The following is an 11,557-nucleotide window of genomic DNA, read 5'->3' as shown; positions in this document are numbered from 1 at the left end:
TTATAGATTTTGAAATCATTTATATCAAAATTTGAAGTAATGTCGTAATTGGTGTTTAATGTGACGCACCATGTATATACATATACGTATGTTCATATACATACATATATATATGTATACCTATGTATGTCCAGTGTCGGTTAAAGTATGAAGTGTCGAGAAAACGTGTCACCAGCTGTATCTAATTTTATTCTAGCCTCATAAATTGCTTTCACCTTCGCCGCCATTACCGCTTTTTTCTTCTTTCTTGTAGCAGAGAAAAGCACTCATTGGCTCGATAAGCATTAGTTTACGGCCGGTGATAGCATCCAGGACACCATGCTTCACCCGGCACCATATGCACCGTGTTTTACCTCATTTATCCCCCATGCTTGCTCGCGTTATCTTTATATCCCCAAAGGATGTCGATGCTTTCGCTTAAACACCGTACTCGCTGGTTTATGCACATTGGTGTACGTATATTTTGTTTCCGGTACATTGTACCGAATATTTTACCCTGGAATTACGTGTCTCTTCATCGATCGTGTCCTTATGACACGATAATTTAGTCTTGAAATTAAGAAAACGAAATTGAGCGAGTAGCGAGAGTCTTTAGTGATTAGTTTGGTGCAAAAAATGCTGCAATTTTTATATTTTTCAGATCGAAGTAAAATTTATTGGTAGTAATTATTCATTTTGAAATATAGTTTAAGATACAATGAAATTTATTATTTAATAACATTTCGCAATTTTCAATATTAAAATGTTTTACATTGAAATAAAATTTGTTAACCAATGACAATTTGTAACTATTAATTTCATAACAGATTTTAGATTAAAATAAAATTTCTTGCTGTTAAAATTTAAAGTTAAATTTTTCTAAAATTTGTTAATCAATGATAGTAAACTATTATTATAGACATTATTTCAAAATATACTTTAAATCGAAATAAAATTGATTAATAAATAACAATTTATACTTACAAATTTCAAAGTATATTTTAAATTGTAAAATGTACTAATCATAATATAAATATAATTTATAACAAGTAGTAATAATAAAATAATTAAGATAAATTAATGAAGCAAATTTCGACTTTGAAATTTGCATGACAACACGAATTAAAAATATTAAACATTATTATAAAAATTGAAATAATTTTTGCACCAACCTAAAAAATTTAATACCTTGCAATCATTTTGTTACCTACTCGACTATCACAGATCATAAATATAGAATTAAAAATAATTTGAAATATCGTTCTTTTTCTCTTCTAAGCTTATTTTAAAATTGCCGCCATATTAATATTGCAGCAACATTTCGTGGCACAAATACTTTTAACAAAGAATTTTCAAACATGCCATTAATCTTAGACGCTTATTGTTAGTCAACTAACATTTTGGTATTTTTTTCAAAGTTGCCGCCATTTTAGAAACATCATACATCGCACAAATCACTCACAACACTTTCGATAAACAATTGAAATAAAACTAAAAATAAATTAGAAGATGCCATCGTTTTTCTCCAAGTCTTCATTGTCGCTTCCGAGCTTATTTTGAAATTGCCGCCTTTTTATGCGGCGTCCATTTTGTGTCTACTCTTCCATAGATATAATCAAAAATTAGTTTAATTATATCATTGTTTTCTCTCGTTCGGAGAGTTCTCATTTCTAATTCAAAGAGTTCTTTCAAATTCGAAGAGTTATTCGAAGTTGTCTTATTTCAAAATTCCCGCCCTTTTAACACACAGCTCACCGCAACTTGCGATGCTCAGAGCAGAATTCAAATGTAAAAATACTTTGAAATACGCAATCTACAAAGCTTTCACAAACTCTTATTCAATCGCACTAATACTTCAAAATCTAAATACGATTAAAAATAATACGCCATGTTTCTCTCCTAAGACTTCTCTCCTTTCAAAATCGCTCTTCAAAAGCCTTCACAAATTTCAACGCATTTCCTAGAAAAATAAGCCTTCTAAAATCCCACGTCTCAAAATTCCAGTCTTCCAATTATATTGCAGTGATTTTCAACAAAAAAAAAAAAATTAATAACTCGTAAAAATAGTAAAATTTCATCCAGGATCGATATCGCGATCAAGTACGTTGAACATCTCTTCATCTGCGTGCACAAATTCATACATACATATATATATATTTATATACTTCATCGCAGCAACACGTTTTTTTTTATAAAAAGCGACGTTTCGCTCCTTTAGCCGACGAAACGCTTTTATGAAAGACGCAGTCGCTACGTTCCTTTTTTTTTAAACGCATCCCATTTCACAACACTACATCACTCTCTCTATTTTTGTTATTTTTGTAAAAATTTCCTCTCTCTCTCTCTCTCGCTCACTTCTCTCGCTTCACTTTTCTCTCCTCACTTCGCACACTAAAACACGCTTTGCTTTTTGTCTCGCGCGCTTTCTTTGCTTCCTTATTACTTCTCTTTTTTTTTTAATTCTTTTATTCCGTTTGTTTTTCGTTAACCGCGAGTTAAAAATTTAAAATACTCGTATTACACGTAAGTATTTATGACCCTGTTTTCGTAAAGGCTTTCTAACATAAGTGGATACCGGCCGAGGAAGATTCGAGAAATAAAGAAAAATGAAGTGGGAATATGAAGAAGAGAAGGAACAGCTGCACGTGTACGGGCGGTGCAAAGGAAACGCAGAAAAATGATTGTGATGATCACGATGATTGTGATGATTGTGATGACGATGATTGTGATGATGTATCGTGTGTAGATACGTGTCTCTTCACGTGTTTTTTCTCCTTTTCGTGCGATTCTTCTTCGTCTCGACGCTTTGAAGTTATGGAAGCATGCAAAGCTAATTTCTAGGTCTAATCGGTGATCCATGATTCTTCCTGATTTTTTAATTTATTTTTTATTAGATTTTAATTCATTTCAGTTTTAAATTTGAGGTTGCGAGGAAACATTTATGGGATGTGGTTTCAAGTTGTTAAATTTGAAATTTTCAGATTGGGGGATTTGTAGGAGAGTTTTGGGTTTATATGTGGTAATATGAATGGGAGTACGAATATTTAAATTGAGAATTTTTTACAATATCTGATATCCAAATTTATGATTTGAGGATTTTTGAATTTCTGAATTTTTAAATTTTTAATTTTTGAAATTTTAGCTTTTTAAATTCCTAAAATCTCAAATTATGAAATTTATAAATTCTTGAATTATCAAATTATTGCATTTCTAAATGATCAAATTTCCAAATGATCAAATGATCAAATTCTCAAATTATCAGATTTCCAAATTATCGAATTCACAAGTTATCAAATTTCTAAATTCCTAAATTCCCGAATTCTCAAATTTTCCAACTTCTAATTTCTAATTTCTAATTTCTAAGTTCCAAATTCTCAAATCTTAAAATTTAAAAATTCCCATAATCTCAACTCTCCAAATTTTCAGCTCCCCAAATTCCCAAATCCCCAAATTACTCAACTCTTCAAATTCTCAGCTCTCCAAATTCTTAGCTCCCCAAATTTCTCAACTCTTTAAATTCTCAACTCTCCAAATTCTTAGCTCCCCAAATTTCTCAACTCTCTAAATTCTCAGCTCCCCAAATGTCTCAACTCTCCAAATTCTCAGCTCTCTAAATTCTCAGCTCCCCAAATTTCCCAACTCTCTAAATTCTCAGTTCTCCAAATTCCCAAATCCCCAAATTCTCAAATCTCCAAATTCTCAACTCCCCAAATTCTCAAATCCCAAAATCCTCAGCTTTCCAAATTCTCAAATCCCCAAATCTTCAAATACTACTATTCCCACATTTTCCAACCCCCAAATTCTGAAATCATAAACTCCCTAAACCCCCCAAAAATCCCCAATATCCAAAAGCTTCCAAGCACAATATTTGCAATTTAATAATCTTGTTAATCCAGAATCAATCATGGATCACTTCTTCTTTAAAATAATTTAAGTGCAAACTGACGAAGAAGACAGAATGAACGAAAAAGGGGTGCAATTCACATCGAGGGTATGATCCTTCGCGACAACATAAAATGATCCACCAAAAACTATCATACTTTTCCCATACTTCACAAAGTACAAATTGTACGATTAACTGCGGTTGCAACGAATGAAATGTCTGAATTTCTTAATGAATTCAATGAATTTCTCAAAAAATTTTGTTCGTTTATTAACAGTATTCATAATTGTAAGGAAGACTCTCCTCCGAAACGCGCTATAGTATACAAAATCTAAGTTCGTGCTACGGTAATCGATTAAACTATAGCGGTCACGAGTCAACCTTGAAAATTATTATTAAAGAGGAAGACTCGATTAAAGGGTAAGGTTAAAAATATCTACATTTTACACGTTGCAACCCAATGAAATTTCCCTCGATCGATGCCGATTTTTTCTTTTCTTTAGAGAGAAGACGTAGAACAAAATGGAAGGAGGAAAAAATCGGCAGGCAAAGAGATGGAAAAAAAGAACAGCGTTCTGCGAGTGTAACGACGATTTGGCACAGATATTTAATCAGTCCACGATTTTTGCTTGGCACACGAGTTTTTGAGTCGTTCACCGATTTTACACGATACCTCGATATATTCTCTCCTTCTTTTCGTTCATTTGGCACGCACAGAAATTTCGAAAGAAAAGAAAGGAAACAATTACACTCTCTGCGACTCGATTATAATCTCAAGCATGGTACCGTATTTTTACTTCGAGATCTACTCGGTTCCTTGCGTTTTCCTTTTATTATCCTTATCTCATTCTTGTTTAATCGTTACAGAAAAATATTATGCCATTTGAGATATCTTGGGACTAATCTTGCCCAGATCGCGCTCGAGTCTTTTCACGCGCCCCTTTCGTGAGAAATTAACCCTTTCGGTACCGGTGACGTATTGCGGCTAAAAATTTATTATTAATTATTATTGTTATTAATTGCGGGTTCAAGTTTATTCAAGTTTATTTAGTATTTTACTGTTTTTATATTGAAGTAATAATTTAACTTGTAATCTTTGAAATTGGAAATTTTTTAAATTATAAGTTTGTGAAATTCCAAGTTTAACTTCTTCTGATTTTTTGTTTGTTGAGAAGGTTCTTTAATATTTAAGTCTATATTCAAGGTTTTAATTTTGGGACTTTGTAGTTGGAGATTTTAGAGATTCTACAGTTTTTTAATTTGAACTTGCAAATTTTCAAATTTCAGGTTGCAAATTTTTAATGGTGAAAATTTACACATTAACACTTAAAAATTTCTAATAATAAAATTTCACAAATTTCCAATTTCCAAATTTCAAATATTAAGAATTCTCAGACCTGAACTTGCAAATTTCCAATATCAAAAATTTTGAAATTTATAATTTGCAAATTTCTAATGTTAAAAATTCTCAAGCTCGAATATGCAAATTTCGAATATCAAAAATTCTGAAATTTACAATTTGCAAATTTCTAATATTAAAAATTCTCAAGCTTGAATTTGCAAAATTTCCAATATTAAAAATTCTCAATTTTGAACTTGCAAATTTCTAATATAAAAAGTTCGCAAATATTTAAAACCTAGAATCACTTAATTTTGCAAGTTCCCAATATTAAAAATTCACAAACTTACAAATTTTTCAAATGAACTCCATATTCTTAATTTTTTAATCTATAAATTTACGAACGAAGTAATTTTCAAATTTCTTACAGAATCAATACAGAATCAATTAATTCCACAATTAATTTAACAATTAATTCTTCAATATTAAAAAAAGACTACTGAATTTAAAAATACTTAAACTTGCAAATTTCTCAAGTGCCATGTGAAAAAATCTCTCCCTATATCGCCAATAGTAACGATCCTTCGTCAATTCAACCCACCGGCGATATAACGAGAGTCTTATAATCAGTATCATGAATATCATATTACAAATGATAAAACTGATTTTATTTTATATTGAAAACAAAAGATTACATTTCATGCACTTCGTCACTCAGTTCGCATTGAACACGAAAAGTTTCCGTATCGAAAGGGTTAAAATGTTTAGTCAATTATTCTATGCCCTGTCGGATTTAGGGCGCGTGTGCTTCAATAGCCTATAAAAACTAAGTTATTTCTTAGCTGATTGCCTTGCGTTACGGTAAGGTTGGGTTACTGACCGGATCCTCTCGTGAATGTGACACCGCTGGATTCCATCTTCTTGTGTTTTCTACGTTGATTCGCTCATCCGAATATGCTAAACTCAAAATTTATTAATTACATTTATTCACATTTACATCAAAACAATGCATAATAAAGTACTGCATTCGGTATACTGGCAAATCTTATTGATTGATGTGCCAACTTGTCAGACGCGTGCACTATGATGTTGTCAATTTTTCTCCTTTAATTGAATGAATAAAATTTTTATTTTTTATACGGTTATATTTAACATTATTTTGATATTATTGTTGTATATTTTGATATTAGACATAATTAAAAAAAATGATAGTGAAATTCAATGACTATGGATTTTCACATTTTGATCTGTTTTTGTTTCATTCAAAAAGTATTGTTTTATAAAAAGTTTATATGAGAACATTTGATCAAAATAAATTTATCTCTCAATTATTTTAATTAGTTAATTACTTGCTTAATTATTTCAAATAGTTAATTGATCTCTCAATTGTTTCAATTAATTAATCTCTTAACAATTTTAATTAATTAATCCGTGTTCATTCTTTTTAATAATTAATTCATCAATTAATTGTTCTGAATAAATTAATTAGACGATTCCATCATCTGAAATGTTCAATTACATGACCTTTTTTGTAACGTAGTTCCATCGATTTTTTAAACGACTCTAACAAATATTATGGTATTTTATTGCTCTAGAATGCGCACTTGAAAACAATTAGGGGATTCAACACTACAATAACTAATATTAGATGCATAACATCCACATTGAAAATTAGTCAAAATAGTTAAAATGTTTATTGGTTCTGGTTTTTCCAGTGTTAAAAATAGGGAGAAGATTTATTATTACTTCTTTGACACTACTTCTAACTTGAGCAAACTTATAGATATTCCTTACATTTCATGATATGTAAATTAATTTAAGTATCATTGTTATATTACACTTTATTGCACAACTTTGGAATGATTTTTATTACTTCAAGAACCTTCATGTCTTCCATTAAAAATCAAATTTAGTTAAAATAATTATTGAGAAAAAAATATTTTTAATTAACATTAACCAGAAACTTTAAAATACTTATTTTTAATTAAAATATTAATTTCTTTGAATTAACATATTGCTAATAACAATAAGTTTGAATCATAATGATTAATTATTATTGAAACAACAGTTAATATTTGTTATTTATTTATAACAGCAATTACCACACATATTCTAATCAAATCATCACATTTTTTACTGCTAAAAAAAGTTTAGAAACATTAATTTAAATGTTCATTTTCATCTAAGGAGTAAAAAAGAATATTCAAATATTTTTCAGTTCTTCAGATTTTTCTATATCTTAAAACTACTATTTCCAAATTAAATTTGTAAAACTTTGTACTTTTATAATCCCCTAACTGCTTCAAGCAACGTATATTTAAAGAATTATTAGATTCAAGGTAAATCGATGGTAAAAAGATTTCAATTGATGGTAAAAAGATGGAACCTCCGCCATGATGGAACTTATATCCGCCAAGACAGACCTTAAATTTATAATGGAACCCAAAGGCGTCACAAATCCCAAAGGATCCAAGCCAGGACCCGCGCAGTAAGGATAAGGCCCCTGCACTAACAGATTGCTCTACGCCACAACGATACGATCATGTTCCTATTTAACATCTTCGCTCTTTCTTCAAATAAATTCCATTCGACGGCAAATGGCTAGGTGAAGGATAAGAAGTTTGAAATCGATCGAAATGACTGACCTTTGAGGGACGTAAATGGGTACCTTTCGATTTTCAAGCTACTTGTACAAGATCGTGTACAAGTATATTCTGACGTGAAAAATGAGGGGAAGGGGTTGAACCGTGTACGCGAGCGATATGAACTTCTCAAGGTTAATGGGAGGGGCTTGCAGTCGGAGGCGTGGCCCGATCGCCGACGCGAGCCGAACTGAGCCGAGCGCCAACGGTGAACTGTGCCGAGCTCCCCTTAACCGAGTCGTCATACTTGCACGCGACTGTACAATACCCGAGCACTTCCTTCTACAAAATGGCGGAGAATTGACTTGCATTGATACTTTGAGATCAATATGATTTTAAACGAAAATATCGAATCAAATTTTCTCGAGGTTCTCGCCATTTAGGGAAGCTTGCTGGGTACTGCATCTCGAATAAGTCCTTTGACAACATGAAGTGCTGAGAAACCATGAAGACGACGTCGAGATGGTCCAACTTCTTCCGAAACTTCGAGGGACACTTTGAGACTTGAGTGAACTGTTCTGGGTACCCATGGGAGCCATGTTTTTGTTTCTTGCTGAAGTTTAGCTTCCTCGGAAAATGAGGATGGACTTCGACGTCTTGGAGATCGATGAAGTTCAAGATTATTCAATAAAAGTACAGCAAACTTCACTAAATGTATTGTCATAAATAATTGAATTTAATGTTAGATAACTGAAATGAAGTATTAAAAAAGGAGGCCTTTTTTTCTCAATTGCCCACTAAATTTTCACTATTTCAATGAGTTATGAATCTATCGACCCTCTCGAAAATTAATCCATTTTCAATGAACTAACGGTATCAAATATTAATTAATAGACTTCGATCAGAAATGCTGTCAGAATTTATCCCTAAACTCGAATGGCACGTCAAGTCCATCCTCCAAATCCGGCTACAAAGGAAACATCAATCAAAACGACGACACCTGGACAGCTCCAGAACGTCCACACGGTTCAACACATGGGAGGAACCCATGGATCGATCCCTCAGAACACCTCTTCACCGTGAATACGAAATTACACCGGGTAGATGATGACCTTGGAGCTAGTGTGGACCAGTAATGAGTCTTCAGGTTCTCTTCGATCCTCACTTTCTTAAAGTCACACCCAACTTCAGTATACGGAGAGTTGGCACTTGCAAGGAATGCGGGAAAAATCTCTTGCCCACACCTGCCCTTCAGGTTATAAGATACTAAGAGTCGACTCGAAGGTATACTACGAGATACGGATGTCGAATAAGTGTACGATTATTCTCCATGTGACGAATAAATATGAGCTTATTATCGGAGCTGAAGAGAGATTAATTAGTTCGTAATCTAGTCATATGTGTCACCGGATATGCTTCTGGAGTACATCGGTCCCACGATGATTTCCGATTGATCAGTCCTTGAAGACTCTTCTTTTATGAAGGTTCTTTTTGTAGATAGTGAAGAAGACTCTTTTTATAGATTGTGAAGAAGACTCTTTCTGTAGATCGTGAAGGTTTATATATCACGAAAGAGATTTTACAGAAGAAGATTCTTTTTGTGGATCAATCCTCTTTATAGATGAGGATCTGTTTACAGATCATGAAGAAAATCTGTATGAGTCATGAAGATTCTTCTTTTCATAGATGACGATCTTTTTCCAGGTCATGATCTTCATTAATATTCTTCTGTTGATGATCATCTTTTTCTTTACTGATCATGAAGATTCTTTTCTTCAGTTGAAGACCATCTTGTTCTTTACTGATCATGATGATTCTTTTCTTCAATTGAAGATCTTCTTATTTACAGATCATGAAGCTTCTTCACATTATATGAAGATGTTTTCCTTTATAGATCATGAAGCTTCTTCGCATCAGATGAAGATGTTTTCCTTTATAGATCATGAAGCTTCTTCACATCAGATAAAGATGTTTTCCTTTATAGATCATGAAGCTTCTTCACATCAGATAAAGATGTTTTTTTTTATAGATCATGAAGCTTCTTCACATCAGATGAAGATGTTTTTCTTTATAGATCATGAAGCTTCTTCACATCAGATGAAGATGTTGTTCTTCATACATCATGAAGATTTTTCACGTCAAATAAAGATATTTTTCTTTATAAATCATTTTCTTCAATATTTTTCACTCCATACGATGAAGATTCCTTTACAAATTATGAAGAAGATTTTTCTCTTCGGATAATGATCTTTTCAAAATTTCTTCAGATGAACATTCCTTTATAGATCATGAAGGTTTATCTTTTTACAAATCATGAAGATTCTTCTCCTTACAAATTCTTCGTATAAAGTAGATTCTTCTTACAAATCATGAAGATTCTTCTCCTTACAAATTCTTCGTACAAATCATGAAGATTCTTCTTGTTACAAATTGTTCGTACAAATCACGAAGTAGATTCTTCTTACAAATCATGAAGATTCTTCTCCTTACAAATTCTTCGTACAAATCATGAAGTAGATTCTTACAAATCATGAAATAGATTCTTCTTTTTAGAAGATGCTTTTCTTCAGAGATGTTGAAGCCTTCAAGGGATGATCGAACGAGGAAATCATCGTGAGATTCAAGTGTGATGATGGATTTTCGATTGAAACTCGGTGGACAATGGATACTTCGTGAATCCAAGAATATAGACACTGCGAGAGAGTACGAAGAAATTACGAATGATCGCAATGGCCACCGTTCTCCATTCAAAAGCATGATCAAAAATCACTGGGAACGCAAATTCTTGGTTCAGGGGGCCTCTTCTCCCTCGACTCACAAGATTTCGAGAAATATTATCATCTATTAAGGGCATGCATTCCATTGTCCATAAATAATTTATTTTATGACAACGTTAATAAATTAAATTTTTAATTTGCGTTAAAATGAAAATTGATAAAATTATGCAAAGCTTTCTACTGATTATATTATGATTTTATAACCGTAATGATAATTATTCATATTTATCGTAATATTCGGTAGATGGTTTAATAACCTTATGAATATTAATTATACGAAATTTCAGATCTGTTATTATTTAGTGGCTAGATTTTTGGAAACAAATTCATTTGTTGTATAAAAATGAATATTGTATTTCCTGAAATCTATCCACTAATTTTGACCATTAGTTGAACTCGAGATTTTAAATAATGTTACATAATTGTCGATTTATTTCATTCTTTGAAATAGTCACGTTTTAATAATACTTCATTTTTTGTTAAATAACACTTCATTCTTTTATTGATGCATTCATTTTTATTAATAACACTTCATATAGTATTGATTTTTCTTTAAATATTAATTCTACTTTTACTGCAATATTTTTCATTGAAATGTCAAATCATTTTTTTATTGAAATACCAATTTATATTTTTACTAACCTAATTCATATTTTTATTTAAATATTAATTCATTCCTACCATACTTCATTTATTCTTGAAATATTAATACTTTTTTAAAACTGATTTCTGATCTTTTTCTTTCTTATGATTTTTTAAATTGAAATCTGATTAACAGATTTTTTACTGAAATAAGTTTTTTCGCAAAAATTTCACGTATGCAAAATATTTGACTAAATTTTATTAATTCACTTGTCAAATACTAATAAAAATGAAACAACGGAAAGTTTGCACACCCCTAACAGAATCCCCTCTTTCTAAAGCAACCCTCGTGATATGCAAAACTAAACGATCATTATCTTACGTTGTTCCTTTACTTTACATAATTGATTATCTA

Source organism: Megachile rotundata, chromosome 13 (genome assembly GCF_050947335.1).
Source record: "Megachile rotundata isolate GNS110a chromosome 13, iyMegRotu1, whole genome shotgun sequence".
NCBI classification, from domain to species: Eukaryota; Metazoa; Arthropoda; class Insecta; order Hymenoptera; family Megachilidae; genus Megachile; species Megachile rotundata.
The sequence above is the reverse complement of the archived record's forward strand: the minus strand, read 5'-3'. Positions refer to the sequence as shown.